The 17,983-nt window shown below is 41.1% G+C and overlaps 1 long non-coding RNA gene and 1 pseudogene across 1 annotated transcript in view; one reads left to right on the top strand and one right to left on the bottom strand.

The window, feature by feature from the left end:
- Positions 1-2,069, bottom strand: part of LOC108700365 — a 72,534-nt gene extending 70,465 nt beyond the window's left edge. The window contains exon 1 of the long non-coding RNA XR_005963766.1: positions 1,894-2,069. This is a non-coding gene — a long non-coding RNA (uncharacterized LOC108700365). The remainder of the gene's footprint in view (positions 1-1,893) is intronic.
- LOC108700364 lies at positions 2,060-12,359 on the top strand (annotated as a pseudogene).
- Positions 12,360-17,983: the final 5,624 nt, after the last annotated feature.

Raw genomic sequence — 17,983 nt, 5'->3', positions numbered from 1 at the left:
AAAAGAATTGCATCATGCAGGGGGCGCTACCTGAAAGTTAGCAGGGGCAGCAAAAAAAAAACCACTCCTGGAGCAGATATTCTTAAATCAGAAGTTTGGCTCTGCTAGTGAAGAGTAGAATTGCGTTCTCCGCACTAGCAACGTGGCCAGATGCATACCTCCCAACCGTCCCGTTTTTCGCCAGACAGTCCTGATTTTGACAGCTCAACCCACAGTCCCGGGTTTGTTACTGAAATGTCCCGACTTTCTCTTTGATCTCCTGCACTGAACAGTCAGAAAAAGATACAAAGTTTCTAACTTAATTGGCTTTTGGCAGAGAGCCCAGAATGGATACTTAGATACTTTTGTAACAATATCAGATAAGCAGGTCCCTTGGTAGAACTTAGACTCACAGCTTAAAGGGCAATTCACCTTCATTAGCAAAATTGTAATAACTAAAAAAAACTACAGAAATATGTTCAAACTTTCATAACCTGCCAAATTTTGTAAAATGGACATGGTAATGAGGGTGTGTGGCCTTAAATGGGCGTGGTCCAAAGAAATTTTGTCCCACTTTTTATTTTCAAAATGTTGGGAGGTATGGGTTGGGCCCTTAAAGTTGTAGCCTGGCGGGCCCCTGACACTAGGGTTGCCACCTTTTCGAAAATCTTTTACCGGCCTGGTGGGGGGGGAGGGAACAAAAAGGGGCGGGCGTGATGTCAAAAGGGGGTGGTTCCATGCCGTAAAAGGGGAGTGGCCACGGCGCCAACATTTCAAAACGGGGACAAAGTTACAAAAGCTACGTTTTTACAGGGGACTGGGGGCAGGCCGAGAGGTCTTTTTAAGGGTATTGCAAATTTACAGGCAGCTACATTGCCGGTAAATTTGTAATACCGGCCCCGGCGTTGGCAGGTGTTTTACCGGCTAGGCTGGTAAAATACCGGCCGGGTGGCAATACTAGTTATCACACTGTCATTCTGAGGGGAAAAACACTGCATTGTTGCTAGGGTTTAGGGTTTCCTTGACCATACCTCCCAACTGTCCCTTTTTCGGATGGACAGTCCCTCTTTTGACAGCTCACCCCGCAGTCCCTCATTTGTACTGGAAAGTCCCTCTTTTCTCTGCACTGAACATCCAAAAAAGAAACAAAGTTTCTCACTTAATTGGCTTTTAGCAGAGAGCCCAGAACAGCTAACAGGTGCAAATAAGATACTTTGTAACAATTTTGAGACACAAAAACACAGTTTAGATAAGGAGAAATATTTTCAAACTTTCATAACCTGCCAAATTTTGTAAAACAAACATGGTAATTAGGGGGTGTGGCCACAGAAAGAGGTGTGGTCATAAAATTGCTGCGCTACATGCGGAAAAAAAAAATTTGTCCCTCTTTTTACTTCCAAAATGTTGGGAGGTATGCTAATACCTGCGCCGACACAATGACGTCACAAAAGGGGCGGGGCGAGGAGACGCGACACTATAAAACCGGAACCCGGAAGTCGGCATTTGAAGGTGGCGGGCGGGGAGAGCCCCGCGAGGTAAACCCGGCGGGTATTGGGTCGGCCCGCACATCACTAGTAGGTTGCCATCTGGCCAGTAAAACTGATGGTTGATCCCAATGTTAAAAAAAAGATAAATATATAGGAAGGCCGGTATTTTTTTCCAGGAAAGTTGTCAACTCTAATTGTTGGTAAAACTCAGGGCTCTACATTTGTAAATAAGCCTTTATGTCTATTACACACATATTTATATATAAAGAGACAAGAAAAAAGTGTTAAAACTGGAGAATAAAACACTATTCCCTCAAAATAAACTCCACAGATTTTTTTTTCACACAAGTCCTGTGAGTTAATATTCAGTATTTGAGATCCTGTCTTGTTTCAGAAGCAACAAAACTCTCCAAAAAACTCTCACTACCTGATATTTCTCTGGTGTTCTGTCCCTCAGCACTGCTCTGCATTCCTATTGGACAAAACATCACGGGGTACCTCCCACTACCATAGAGTCTCCCGCAATCACTGCAGAGCGTCCTTGCCTCCGCGCTGTAGCTGGGTCTCTCTTCCTCTTCCTGTAAGATGGCGCCGCCCAGAATGCCGGGCATGTGTTCCTTGATCAGCTGATGATAAGAGGGATTTTTTTAGCTTTTTTAACCTTTTTTTTTTGTTCCTGCTTTCTGCCCAAGCGACACCCACTCCTGGAACAACATAATAATCGTTTAAGGGTCTTATCGTGAGGAGAAAAGGTATTTTATGTTCATTACTTGTGTAGTCTGTGTCACAACACTGTCAGTGTATTTCCTGGGTGCAATGTCTGCTCTGCTGTGACAGGACCGTTCTATCTCTTATTTGGCCTCCCAGCAGAACCTGCTATTGTCCTATCATTCTCCTACACTCACTTGTGATGCTACAGGGAAAGTCTTCTGTGTAAAGCACAAAAGCCCCCTATAATAAGGCAGCCAAGCACAACACAGACAGAGCAGGATTATCAGCACCAACTACTGTTTGTATACAGGGAGCTTACAGAGAAACAACATGCAAACTACTGCTTATTATTAAAGTCAAAAAAGTAAAATAACTTTAACACGTCCACCGCCTAAAAACAACCCACATCTTCAATATGCTTTAATTAAAAACATCGGTTTGGGATTCGGCCAGTATTCTGCCTTTTTCAGCAGGATTTGGATTCGGGCGAATCCTTCTGCCTGGCCGATCCAAATCCTAATTTGCATATGTAAATTAGAGGCAGGGAGGCAAATCACATGACTTTTTGTCACTAAACAACGAAGTAAAAAATGTTTTGCCCTTCCCACCCATAATTTGTATATTTAATTCGGGTTCGGTATTCGGCTGAATCTTTCGAAAAGTATTCGGGGGTTCGGCCAAATCCAAAATAAGGGATTTGGTGCATCCCTAGTTTTCATAAAAACCGTGATCTTCTGTTCTCCAGCTCCCCCTCCTCTCCACTCGCTCAGACTTGAATAAATTCCTTGACCCGGCCGGCTGGTGGCTGCTTTACTTCAAAATAGGGATGCAAAGAATCCAGGGTTCGGGATTCGGATTCAGCCGAATCCTTCTGCCCAGCCGTATGGAATCCTAATTTGCGTGGGAGGGAAATTGAGTGACTTTTTGTCACAAAACAAGGAAGTAAAAAATGTTTTCCCTTTCTCACCCTAATTTGCATATGCAAATTAGCATTCAGTTTGGTATTTGGCAGAATCTTTCACAAAGGATTCGGGGGTTCGGCTGAATCCAAAATAGTGGATTCGGTGCATCCCTACTTCAAAATAAGAGCTGCTTTGGGTTCAAAAGGACAGCAAAGCATGATAACAGGTTAATTTATCTGTTCGGTCCTGACTAAAGCTAACCTCCATTACTATCAACTCCACGCACTGCTTCCCTGACACTTCAGAACTCAGACAAGGGAAAGATTGTTTTGAATTAAAGCAGCCACCGGCCAGTCGAGGACTTCATGCAGGTTAAAGTCTGTGCGATTAGAGAGAAGGGGGAACTGGAGCACAGAAAATCACCATTTTTATGAGAAGGGGAAGAATTTTTAAATGAAGTTTATTGGAGATATTATATATTTATTTTAAGCCAGTAAACCCGTTAAAGGATTTAAATTATTTTGACTGTATATCCCATTTAAGGCTAGTCTCCTGCTAAGAGGAGCTTACAATCTCCAAGTGGAAGGGTATTCAATGATGTAGTCATTGGCATGACATTAGAAAGTATACAAAGTGAATACTCACACAGGTGGAGATGCACCAACCACAGACCCTCTGCAAGGGAGTGGAAATGACTAAAGAAACAAAAAACATAGGTCGCCAGTACTCAAGGAGTCCAAGTGCCCGTCACCTTTTTGTTTCTTTGTTATTATGTGAGTTAAATAGGTTCTATATAATGAAAAAAATAGAGAATAATGTACCCCCTACTGTAATTATAAGGATATTAGAAGTCACTGAGGTTGTTCTGTGACCATATAAAGGCACAAGGCTGCAGGCTGAGTTATACAGGGAACTCTGAGTATCACTCATGTATTATAAGGGATAATGTACCCCCTACTGTAAATGATAAGGATATTAGAAGTCACTGAGGGGTTGTTCTGTGACCATATAAAGGCACAAGGCTGCAGGCTGAGTTATACAGGGAACTCTGAGTATCACTTATGTATTATAAGGGATAATGTACCCCCTACTGTAAATGATAAGGATATTAGAAGTCACTGAGGGGTTGTTCTGTGACCATATAAAGACACAAGGCGGCAGGCTGAGTTATACAGGGAACTCTGAGTATCACTTATGTATTATAAGGGATAATGTACCCCCTACTGTAAATGATAAGGATATTAGAAGTCACTGAGGGGTTGTTCTGTGACCATATAAAGACACAAGGCGGCAGGCTGAGTTATACAGGGAACTCTGAGTATCACTCATGTATTATAAGGGATAATGTACCCCCTACTGTAAATGATAAGGATATTAGAAGTCACTGAGGGGTTGTTCTGTGACCATATAAAGGCACAAGGCTGCAGGCTGAGTTATACAGGGAACTCTGAGTATCACTTATGTATTATAAGGGATAATGTACCCCCTACTGTAAATGATAAGGATATTAGAAGTCACTGAGGGGTTGTTCTGTGACCATATAAAGACACAAGGCGGCAGGCTGAGTTATACAGGGAACTCTGAGTATCACTCATGTATTATAAGGGATAATGTACCCCCTACTGTAAATGATAAGGATATTAGAAGTCACTGAGGGGTTGTTCTGTGACCATATAAAGACACAAGGCGGCAGGCTGAGTTATACAGGGAACTCTGAGTATCACTCATGTATTATAAGGTATAATGTACCCCCTACTGTAAATGATAAGGATATTAGAAGTCACTGAGCGGTTGTTCTGTGACCATATAAATACATAAAACCAAAGGTTGAGTGAATTTATTCCGGTCATGAAACTAAGCACTGTTTATATAGTGAATAAAGTACCCCCTCTTGTAAAACATAAGGATATTATAAGTTACCGAGGAGTTTTATGACCATATAAAAGTGCGAGGCTGAAGGCCGAGTGTTTTTATACAGGTCATGGAACTCCGAGGTAACTTCTAATATCCTCATATTTTGTAACTGGGGGTATTTTATTTATTATAAAACACAAATTTCAGTGAGTCATGTGACTGAAATTACATCAGAACGCACCGTTCATAACTGATGACATCAGAAATTTATAAGGATAAAATTTACAAGATATTCATGGCTTTTGTGTATTATAATGATATATTTTCCAGGATATTCATGGCTCTGTGTATTGAACACACACACACACACACACACACACACACACACACACACACACACACACACACACACACACACACACACACACACACACACACACACACACACACACACACACACACACACACACACACACACACACACACACACACACACACACACACACACACACACACACACACACACACACACACACACACACACCTACACCTCTACCCGCGCCCTTATAGGAGAAATCACTCACTCTCATTTGTTATTAACTCCCCATCCATTTCCAGCAGCAAGAGAATGAGTGCCACCTCGGGGAAAAAGAGCCAGAGCATGAAGTTTGCAGAAGAACAGATGCACAAGCATGGCTGGAAAGAAGGTACTCACTAATTCACTTTGTCATTTAGGGACCTGAGCTTCCCTGTCTTTGTGTTTTGGGTTCCCTGCTACTGATAAGCTCCTCTCTGCAGCTGAGGGTCAAACTGGGAGCACTGTACTTCTTATGAATTCCTTCTCAGCCTGACTCTTGTCGAAGGACAGGATGGCTTATACCAGTCATTGGAAAGCTTTAAAAATAAACCATAATCCCTTTTTTCCTTCTAGGTAAAGGCCTTGGGAGGCAGGAAAATGGCATCTCTGAAGCAATCAAAGTGAAAGTGAAATGTGACAATTCTGGGGTAAAAGAGGCCACAAATTAGAAACAGGAGCATCATTGGTTGACTGTCTCTAGAGTGTAGAGCAGTGATCCCCAACCAGTAGCTCGTGAGTAACATGTTGCTCCCCAACCCCTTGGATGTTGCTCCCAGTGGCCTCAAATCAGGAGCTTATTTTTGAATTCCAGACTTGGAGGCAAGTTTTGGTTGTATAAAAACCAGATGTACAGCCAAACAGAGTCTCAATGTAGGTTGACAATCCACATAGGGGCTACTAAATGGACAATCACAGAACTTATTTGGCATCCCAAGAACATTTTTCATGCTAGTGTTGCTCCCCAACTCCTTTTACTTCTGAATGTTGCTCACAGGTTGGGGATCCCTGGTCTAGACCATAGTCATTTGCTTTGGCTGAGGATAATGGGAGTTGTATTTAACATCTTATATCCATCACCTTTTAGAGTTATCATTATGTTGGTGAGTGTGTAAGTGTAACCATGATGTGATATAATAATAGTTTTAATCCTTAGCTACTACAATGCGGCTCCATCTCTAAACTGGTGTAAAGCTGCACCCTATATAGCATTAAAGGGCATGTATCAATATAAAATAGTTTCCTGCACCAGAGTTGTGGGCTAATAGAGACTGCACTCTGGTTGAAGGAAACAAGTCGTTTTTTTTTTTTTTTTTTTTTTTTTTTTAAAACTAGAGCTATGCCACACACACTGGGAGGGAGCTCCTGGTTCTAGCAGCCATGTTGTGTAGCGAGAATATATATCTATATATATATTGTTTCATCCAGCTAGAGTGTGAGCTCTATTAGCCTGTACCTTTAGTAAGTGAGTCTATTTTCGGTGACAGGTGAATATAATAATATTATGTTTCCCCCATACAGTTTCCATTTACTGTTAGCGGCCATGCTTCTCATTCACACTCAGTAAGATGCAGTAGCACAGGTTACATGAAGGGAGAGAATCCTTTTTTATCTTCTGTGTTTAATACCTTTAGGTGGGACATAACCCTGCTGAGCAGTTCACCTTTCACTGGTGGGATCACGTCTTCAACAAAACTGCTTCCAGCATCTCAGGTGAGAAGGGAATACAGCCGGTGTTCTGCTGTGGGGATGGGGTCATACAATCACCAACACTTTGGGAACTATAAATGGGGGGATTTATCTGGCACCGCAAGGAACCCCCAACTCCAGGCAGGGCTGCCATCATGGGGGCACAGAGGTGCAAGTGTAATGGGCGCCTGAAGCCGTGCCGCCTTCTTCCGAAGTCCCGAACAGCCGAAATGTTAAAGTACCAAAAGTTCCAAAGTCCCGAAGCGGCGAAAAGACCCGAAGTCACAAAAGGAGGCGAAGTTGAAGCCATGAGTTCAATTCCTCTGAACACCAATGTGTGGTTTTGTTTTTTTTTTGTTTTAATCTCTTGGCCACCAATGTATTATTTTAATATTCTATAGGCCCCTGCCACCAGCCAAATCTTTCGCAAAGGATTCTGGGATTCGGTGCATCCCTAATAAATAAGGTCCAGTGATTCTATGGGGCATATTTATTATGATGTATAATAAAACGCTACACTAGGCTTCACCGTGTAAAAAAATATCGTACTTTTTTGCGCGTTTTTTGTTTAAGTGACTTCTGCGAGAAGCAGTGTAAAATAACGGTGTCAAATCTGGCGTTTACATGACGTAAAATGACACACACCTCGATAAACTCGCCATTTATTTTACAGAGCTTTTTAAACTGTTTTTTGGCAAATTTTATTTTGCCCAGCATAATAAACACTCCCCTATAGCTCATAACCATATCCTGCGGTCCTAGTGGTGGATTCTGGGAATTGTAGTTTGGCAGCAACTGTTGATGTGAAGCCCCTGATAGGCTGCAGAGCTAGTGATGTCAGAAAAGCTGCCTGAGAAGTGCACAGTAACAGTAAAGGTCTTTGTATATCAATAATAAGTATCATTGGAGCGGGAAATTGTGATCAGATAGTTGTTGTTGTTCTTTTCCTGCCTTTTGTAAACTCACAGCTGCATTCTTTGTTATTGCCAGGAGGGTGTTAAAGTCAACAGGGTGAAAGATGAAGAGGCCCCCTTGACAAACAAGAAGCCCCGAAAAGCACTTTGTAACAAGAACATGTTATACGGACGCTTCGTTAAGGTACTTTCCCTCTTACATGTGTCACTGCTCTTATTGTTAATAGTAATGGGAAGATAAAGATGGCTGCTCTGGGAACATAGAGGTAATGTCTCAAGAAAGGACAAGGCTAAATATTCCATGTTTGTTATTGCATGTCTAGCAGCTCTATACAGCTGGGATGCATATGACCAACCAATGGGGATATTTAAGGGCTCCTTTAAAGGAGAACTAAAACCTAACTAAAGAAGTAGCTAGAAATGTTGTACATTGTGTTTTGTGCTTCTGTACCAGCCCAAGGCAACCACAGCCCTTTAGCAGTAAAGATCTGTGTCTCCAAAGATGCCCCAGTAGCTCCCCATCTTCTTTTCTGCTGATTCACTGATTCACATGCTCTGTGCTGCTGTCACTTACTGAGCTTAGGGAGCCACTCACAATATACAGTACACATAGAATAGAAATGTCACAATATAAGGCTGATTAGTAATTAATACAGATAATTACTACATGGCAGCACAGAAACCAGTGCAATTAGCATCAGAATTGAATAATCAGCAAACCTGTAGCATCAGCTTATATTACAGCCAGGGAAGCTCATTTTCTGCTGGATAATTAGTGACGAGCCCTAAGCTTAGCTTCTCAACAGCCAATCAGAGCCCACTGAGCATGTGAGTGTCACAGACACTTTCCAAGATGGTGACCCCCTGTGACAAGTTTGAAGTCCTGGATCATTGCTGCTATTGACAAGCTCAAACTTTAGCCTCGTGCAATAAGTTCACTATATAAAATAGGACATTTTTAGCCACATTCATTTTTAGGGTTTAGTTCTTCTTTAAGCCTTTTATAAAGGTATACAAGGATGCAGGTTCATTCTGTAAAAAGCAACACCTAGTCTGCAAACTGGAAATACAAAATCCTGCTTTACTTATGAGGCATCATTTGCAAGCGGTTAATTAATCTAGGCTGGGTAATCCGATAGAGAAAATGGATTAATTACAGGGGTTATTCATAGTGATGGACGAATAAATTTGCCTAGCGCGAATTTGTGGCGAATTTCTGAATTTCTCTGCCGGCGAATAAATTTGCTAAAGTCCCGTGACAAAAAATGCCGCGCGTCAACACTATTCGCCGCCCATTGACTTTAACGCCTGCTTCAAAATTGATGCAATCGACTTTTCGGACCCGCATCCAAAATTGATGGAGGCATCCATTTTTGAGTATGACGAATTCTTCGCCGTTTTACGAATTTCATTGGAAATTTGCACATTTTTCAGCGAAGCGGGAGAAATTCGCCCATCACTAGCTATTCACATTTCAGTTAACTTTTGTTATGATAAAGAGTAATATTCTGAGAGAATTGGTCCTCATTTTTTATTATTTGTAGTTTTTTTTTATTTTTTTACAGCAATCTAGTTGCTAGGGTCCAATTTACCTTGGCAACCAGGGTATGGTTTGAATGAGATACTTATATATGAATAGGGTAAGACCTGAATAGAAATAAAAGTTACAATAAAACTGTAACTCTGCAGAGCAATAAAAAGTAACAAAAACAACAGTTTTTGCCTACTGGGGTCAGTGACCCCCATTTGAAAACTAGAAAGAGTCATAAAATGTAGGCAAATAATTAAAAAAATAAATAAATAAATCAAAAAATAAATAATAAAGACCAATTGAAAATTTGCACAAAATTGGCCTTCTAGACGTTTGATAGATGCTGAATGGGTGTGGCTATGGCTGATGAAGCCAACATGGCTGCTGAAACAGTGGGCAAATATGTGCCGGCAGTGCCTGACCTTGGCTTAAGGACAGAGACACACAGGAAGATTCGGGGAGAAAAGTCTTCGGGCAACTAATCTCCCCGAACTGCCTTCCCGTCAGGTAAAATCTAAATCAAAGAAAAGCGCTACTAGTGCCATCCTGCCGGCGATTTATATTCTAGCCAATGGGAAGGCAGTTTGGGGAGATTCGAAGAAGAAGAGGAGATTTGTCACTGGGGAACTTACCTCCCCAAATAATCGTGTGCGTCTCTGCCCTAAAATTGAAAAAAAAAACTAAACATGTGACTTTAATTACATTGTTTTTCCTCTTTCTGTTTCTAGTCTGCAACATTGCTGTCCGGCGGGGAGCAGTCAGTGAATGAGCCTTCATCTTCAGAAAGCAGCGACAGCAGTGGAGACGAAGACGAGAAACTGGATTTGTCTTCTGCCAATAAGTACGTATATCTGGTTGCATAGATTGTAAGCTCTTAAGACAAGCCTTTTGTAAGAACCTCACCCATATCCTTGGCTGGAAGCCACAGGTCTAACAGATCCTGTAATGAACAGCTTCAAAGGGAGAGCGGGGATAGTGTAGGGACAAGAGTAATGATTAGTGTTGAGCGAATCTGTTTTGCCGAAAAATTGGCGAAACGCATTGAATTCAATGGGCGTTTTTTCTTATGGCGACTTTCTTGTTTCAATGCATTAAAGTCAATGGACATTTTTTCTTATGGCGACTTTTTGTTGTTTAATGATTAGTCAATGGGCGTTTTTTCTTATGACAACTTTTTCGTCCTAATGCATTAGTAAATGGGTTTTTTTTCTCTGCGTTTTTTTTCAGCAGAGATATTTATGAAACTAGTAGAGCAGCGGAGCTAAAATTCATGCAAGGTGTGGGGGTGCAGTGGTTAATACGGGAGCACTGGGGTCCTGTATTTGATTCCAACCAATACTGAGTAGCACATCTTGTAGCAAATGCGTCAGATTGTATGTATTATGCTACTCCCACTGAATGTGTGTGCATGTACTCTAAACATAATGTTGGCACTCTATTAATACATGATAATATTAATAATAGTAATGATGATGATGGCTTCTTTTTTCCACCCCCTCTGCAAAGACTGACAGATGAACAACTCAATAAAGTTTGCGGAGGCCGCACAGCACATAAGTAAGTGTATAAACTATAGTAGTACTTATCTGTTATCTACTGTGTATCCTGTGCTTGAATGGCTGCCCCCATGGCTACACAGCAGCTTGTTTATATAAACTATAGTAGTACTTATCTGTTATCTACTGTGTATCCTGTGCTTGAATGGCTGCCCCCATGGCTACACAGCAGCTTGTTTATATAAACTATAGTAGTACTTATCTGTTATCTACTGTGTATCCTGTGCTTGAATGGCTGCCCCCATGGCTACACAGCAGCTTGTTGATATAAACTATAGTGGTGTAAAACCTGCTGTGCTGAGCACGTTTGCAATTAACATTTCTAATTTTCAGTTTTTACACTGCTACTCTAGTTCATTTGAAATAATTGCACCACCTGCTGTTTAGTTTTGCTGAACCAGTCACAAAATTGAAGTTATTGGGCAGATGAGTCATCTGAAGTTTCTCTTAAAGACCAGTCTAACCACCAAAGAGGCTGCTCTGATGTTCTTCTGCTTAGGAAAGAATTTAGAAACCTCTCTCAAATCTTTCCTAAGCAGAAGAACATCAGCTCAGCCTCTTTCTCTCTCCTGACAACTTCCTTGACTACTTGGTGGTCAGACTGGTGGGAAACTGACCAGCAGGTGGCGCTGTTGTAACAAAATTCATTCATATTAACAGTACATGTATCCCTTAATATCTTGGAATAAAAACAAAATAAATAATGAATATAAATTACAAAAGTGCTTAGAATAGCACTCTCACAGATTTTAAAGGTATACTTATCCTTTAAATGCATATACTGTGCAGGTGTCGTAGAACACTTCCAGCTTTGCCATTTCTGTCTTACAGAGGAGCCCGGCATGGATTAACCATGAGTGCCAAACTCTCTCGCCTTGAAGAGCAGGAAAGAGAATTTTTGGCGAAATATGGAAAGAAAGAACAGAAAAATAAAGGGAAATATGGAACGCTGGAAAGGACAGATGGCTTGCCGGGGAAGAACATACAGCAGAAAGATTCCAAAGAATGTACCGAAACAAACATTTCCCATAAGCCTTCACAGCACAAGAAGAAAAAGAAGAAGAGAAAAAGTGAACTCTGAGAGGAAGGAAGAAGGAGAATCACAGGAAAACTGTCACGAGGAAGAGCAAGTGTCGCCATCAGAGCAGGAAGTAAAGTTGTTGAAGAAGAAAAACAAGAGAAAACACAGGGAGGAGAGTCCCTCACCCCAAGAAGAACAGACGGGAGAGAGTACAAAAGACTTTTGCATAAAGTCTAAGAAAAAGAAGAAAAATAAAAATCGAATAGACTTAAAGGAGACGTAGGGGATAAACAAAAAAAAAAACTAATTTTGTAGGCAGTTATGAGTAATATATGGTGTTGCTTTTAATTTTGTGCTAAAAATCAATATTATCTTTAAAAACAGCCCCTGTATTGGAGCTCCCTATAGATATTCACTTGTACCTGTCTGTGTTTCAAATGAGGGGGGGGGGTGTCCTAACAATCCCTGCCAGAAGCACAGTAGGAGGGGAACAGCCAATCACAGCCCTGCAGTCACACAAGCACAGACAGGCTTTAGTTCCCTATCAGGTCCCCTGCTAGCTGCTGATTGGTTCCTGTACTACAGAGCAGTATGATGAGAACCGCCGGCTCCCCCTGCACAGCCTGGAAAAGGAGGAAGCAGGAAGTGGAACAGGTGGGCGGGGCTAGTAGGGATTTTGCAGAAATTTACAATAAAGTAACCAGAAACAAATTATTTTAAAACACATTCCTTCTATATCTAAATGAGTAAAATATACTGGCACATTCTTGTTGTTTTTATACATAAAATGTCTCCTTTAATTATTGTAACCCAGGAATGTGGGCAACTATCAATCTTCAGACATCAATATGCCCCTGGCAGGTCCAGTCTGAGAGTCAAAACAGGTCCAGGCATTTCAGAATCACATTATAATGGGGACTGCAGGGGACCCGAGAGTATTTTATAGCCACATTCATGGGACAATAAGCTTGTTGAGTCCACAGCTGTGTTCAGGCTGTGTATGGGCACCTTGATACCATGTGATACACTATGATATGATAATATTGTTATTACTGGATGGAACGTCACTTTAAACATTGGTAGTGTGACTCAGTGTCTCCCCTTTGTATAACAATTTCCTGTTGGATAGAACTGTTATGATGAACATTATGAGAATTTCTTCAGACAAGTGAACCTTATCAGCCACTGGGTGGCAGTGCAGACCTGAAGGAAAGGCTTTTATTCTGCTTTTACTTGTTCTGTTCTGTCCTACAGACAATAAAAGGCTAAAAGAAAAGTAGCAGGAGCTAGGGGTGTATAGATTGTCGGCTCTTTTGGTCAGGTCCCTCCTTTTTATTCTGGAACATTTTTTTTTAAATAATTGTAAATCCCGTTTTATGATAGCATTGTCAGTTGCTGCGTACCAGGCAGTGGCCCAGAACCGGGCCACAGACACTCCTGAACTGGGCCATTGAGCAATTAACGCGGCACGCCTAAATGGACGCCAGCATGCCAAAATGGATGCCAGCGTGACAAAATGGACGCTGGTGCGTCCAAGTTGGACGCCGACCCCTTCACTGAACCCTCCGACCCCCCTCGGTCCTTGCAAAAAAATTTGGCTCTTCTTTGGTCCTCGGGCCAAAAAGGATCTTGAACACCAGTAGGTGATGTTGGGCAGAAGATGGTAGTGCTGTTAGAGAAAATGTTACGCAGTTTTAATATGTCATGAAAATTATATACTGAAACTCCAATGAGGTTTTGCCTTTTTATTGTTCCAGTGGGTAAAGCAGTGGCATCCGGCCCCGGATTTGTGGAAAGGCCATAAAGTCCCAGGCCTAGGGCAGCAGAGTTTTAGGGGCTGTCCAACCTTACCTGCATTGCTTCAGAAGCACTTTGGATTTTCAGGAAATACAATAATTTTTTCCTGTGCACCAATCCCCAGTACTCTGAACCTGATGATGAAAAGTTGTGAATAAGCACAAAGGTAGAGGAGAGGGGCAATGAATGGCCTAGCGGCGTCTGCTATGTAAATCCAGCCCTGGCGGCACTCGTTAATGCAGCTCCTCACCAAGGGGACCCTGCACAGATGGTTATGGAGCTGTCTAACCCAGGCACACAGATTCCTCATGTCTCTAGCCAGAAGCTCTTGGTGCTGCAACGGCAGAGGCCACAGGTGAGCGGGGTACTAAGTAGGATGTTTGCTGGTGATAATGATACATGAGATGATTTCTGCTGTCGCTCTGATCAATCGGGCCATTGAAACTGGGGATTTAAATGGATTCTGGACAAATCTAGTGAGCGCAGCTCTGGGGTTGTCAGACGTAGAAGAAGAAAACCTTCAAAGGTGAGACACAAGTTTTGAATGGAATGTCTCCGCTCTGTCTTACTTTTCAGAAAAGCTCAAATTGATACAGGATTCTTCTCTGTATTGGACTTAAAGGTATTTCAACAAACTAACCAAAGCTGAAACACCAGAGTCACCAGTAAGATTCTCCATTCCTGAGTTGGAATGATCTGCAGTCAATATCTGTGTCAATATCACTAACCTCTCCATACAAGAAGAGCATGACGGTAAAGGTGGCCGTAGCCGTACAGATCACCAAACGAGCGGATCTCTGTCCCATATGACCACATTAAAGTGGGCGATATCGGGCTGATCAAATAGTGGGCCCCAAGGCCCAATGTTTGGATCATAATGCAGGAGAACGGGCGGTCGGATCGCAGGACTGCATACACATAGGGATCTGACGGGATTTTTTAACCTGCCGATCGATCACGAAAGTCCGTTGGATGGTCCCACACACGGGCCAATAAGCTGCCGACTCTGTCTATCGGCAGCTTTTATCGGCCCATGTATGGGGGCCTTTAAGGGGAATTAAAGTCTAACCTAGAATAAGGCTAGAAATGCTGTATTTTGTATACTAAACATAAACAAGAACTTACTGCACCACAAGCCTAATCAAACAAATGATTTATGCTTTCAAAGTTGGCCACAGGGGGTCACCATCTTGTAACTTTGTTATACATCTTTGCAAGACCAAGACTGTGCACATGCTCAGTGTGGTCTGGGCTGCTTAGGGATCGTCATGATCAAAACAGCACAAGTCAAATAATATCTGCCAGAAGCCGATACAGCAAGACTGATTAATAATCAGAATATACAGACTGCACTGGGTCCTGTGTTGTCATGTAATCTAATGTGGATTTTATAGTTTTTGTATTGTTTAATACAAACTTTCTCCAACTCTGCAGAACCAGTGGCTGCAGCAAAATAATCCTCCAAATAGAATCCCAGTTTATCTGTTTAAATCTGGCTCCATGATCTTTGTCCCTGCAGCTGGAGTTGGAAACAGTAAAGGGGATGTAAAGGCAAAAATAAAATCCAATACAAATCTCTACACAGTCGCTGACTGCTCTACAGGGAAACAAACAAAGCTGCTTGAGTTCTGCATGGCTGGGAAGTAAGGCGGGGGCTCCCCCTGCTGTTCATAAGTATGATTGTTTCCCTGCAGAGCAGTTAGGGACTATCTGACAATTCCTATCCACAGCAGTAAATGAAGGGAGAATTTCACTACATACAGTCAGGGTTATTATAAAAGCGGTACACATTTTTTAATTAAAGTATATTGGAGATAGGTTTCTTTTTCATTAAAGTAAAAATTGGATTTTTTTTGCCATTACATGCCCTTTAAGGTATGAAGATAAATAAACATTTCCTTTATTACAGAAAGATCCATTATTTGGAAGACCCCCATACCTGTATTAGTCAGGATTCAAATTTCAGGCTGTGGAACTGGCGTTACTATTACTGCATGTAAATAAACATTTCCTTTATTTGACATTTACACGTATGGCAATTTATTTTACAACCGAAATGTACACAACGGGGGAAAAAAAAACCTCATAAAAAGCTGCTTTTTGATTATTTAGTGAGCGTTATGTCTGTGTTTAGATCCAGTCCCTGGCGAGGATGTGGCTGGCTCTGAGGAAATACCGAGAGTGGCTCAGGTTCTTCAGGAGGAACGTAAGTGATCCCAGAGCTGATTGGTATGAAAGGCCTTTACAACTTCATTTACAGTTCCAGCGATATTTTTCATATGTAGCCATAAAACCCCAGTTAATAGGATTTCAGACAAGGAGTTGAAACAGAGCTAAGGCATTTGGGAATATATTGTTACAGTGAAAAACGGGGCATGCCGTCCTGTTGCATTAAAGGATAAGTGAATAAGTGAATGTAAAATTGATGAGAGTGCTATTCTAAGCACTGTTGTAATTCACATTCATTATTTATTTAGTTTTTATTCCAAGATATTAAGGGATACATGTACTGTTAATATGAATGAATTTTGTTACAACAGCTTCACCTGCTGGTCAGTTTCACACCAGTCTGACCAGCAAGTAGTCAAGGAAGTTGTCAAGAGAAAGAAAGAGGCTGCGCTGATGTTCTTCTGTTTAGGAGAGATTTGAGAACGTTTTTTTAAATTATTTTCCTAAACAGAAGAACATCGGACAAGGAGGAGCCACAGTTCCCACCTCCATATTATATGTTCTTCTGCTTAGGAAAGATGTGAGAGAGTTTCTAATTATTTTCCTAAGCAGAAGAACATCAGAGCAGCCTCCTTCTTTCTCCTGACAACTTCCTTGACTACTTGGTGGTCAGACTGGTGGGAAACTGACCAGCAGGTGGCGCTGTTGTAACAAGTCATTCATATTAACAGTACATGTATCCCTTAATATCTTGAAATGAAAAAAGAATAAATAATTTATTGCACTCGGAGAATTGTGTACCAGATATACAGCTTTTTTTGTTATCGCTGTCTGTGCAATTCAATAAAGCATTTCTCTGGTTAAAAAAGAATAAATAATGAATAGACATTGCAAAAGTGCTTAGAATAGCACTCTCATCAATTGTACTTGTTTTAAAGGTTTATTTATCCTTTAAAACACTGATTTTTTTTTTGGGTGTGCTGTTCCTTTAATATAAATGATACTGGAGCTTCTGAATCATTGACTTATTTTAAAGGTTTACTAATCCTTTATCCTTTAACAAATAAAAATGTGTACAGCATCTTGTGATTTACCACTTTTATATTTCTGTATGCACCAATATTTTGCACTTCTCTTATAAATAAACCTTATACAGTAACTGTTTTTCCTGAAACCATTGAACTCTAAACATCACATCTGATATCTGCTATGGTAATGTGGACCCTCTTGCCCTTACAAATGGCTGCTCCACTGCAGCATACAAGCTTCTTAAAGGAGCAGTACACCAAAAGATTGAAAGTGTTTTAACGTAAATTAATATAATGTACACTTGCCCTGCCCTGGTAAAGAAAGAATGAGACTGCTCTGATGTTCTTCTGCTTAGGAATAAAATAAGAAAACCTTTCTCAAATCTTTCCTAAGCTGAAGAACATCAGAGCAGCCTCTTTCTCTCTCCTGACAACTTCCTTGACTACTTGGTGGTCAGACTGGTGGGAAACTGACCAGCAGGTGGCGCTGTTGTAACACAATTCATTCATATTAACAGCACATGTATCCCTTAATATCTTGGAATAAAAACTAAATAAATAATGAATGTGAATTACAAAAGTGCTTAGAAAAGCACTCTCATCAATTTTACATTCACTTATTTGAATGATTTACATATCCTTTAAAACACAGATTTTTTTTTTTTTTTGGTGTGCTGTTACTAGAACCTAAATTATATTGGAGCTTCTGAATCAGACACATTGTGCTCACTAGTGCAGAAAAACATATTTTAATGCTTTATTTTTACTGGCCCAATAATATTTCCATTCGGCAGATACGCAACAAAATAAAGATTCCTTTTGTGCTGAAATCCAGGGATTAATGTGGCCAAAACCACAGATCAGTTCTCCTTTAAAAGTGCATTGAAGCTTTTCATCCAATGCATCTGAAGCGCCGAGAGTCCAATGAACATAAAGAATATTTTGTGTCATTATGAGAAACTGCCTTTCTTTGTACTCCCACTCCCTGTG

The sequence above is a fragment of the Xenopus laevis genome, chromosome 8S (assembly GCF_017654675.1).
Source record: "Xenopus laevis strain J_2021 chromosome 8S, Xenopus_laevis_v10.1, whole genome shotgun sequence".
In the NCBI taxonomy this organism is placed as follows: Eukaryota; Metazoa; Chordata; class Amphibia; order Anura; family Pipidae; genus Xenopus; species Xenopus laevis.
This window is presented reverse-complemented; position numbering and strand designations above follow the sequence as displayed.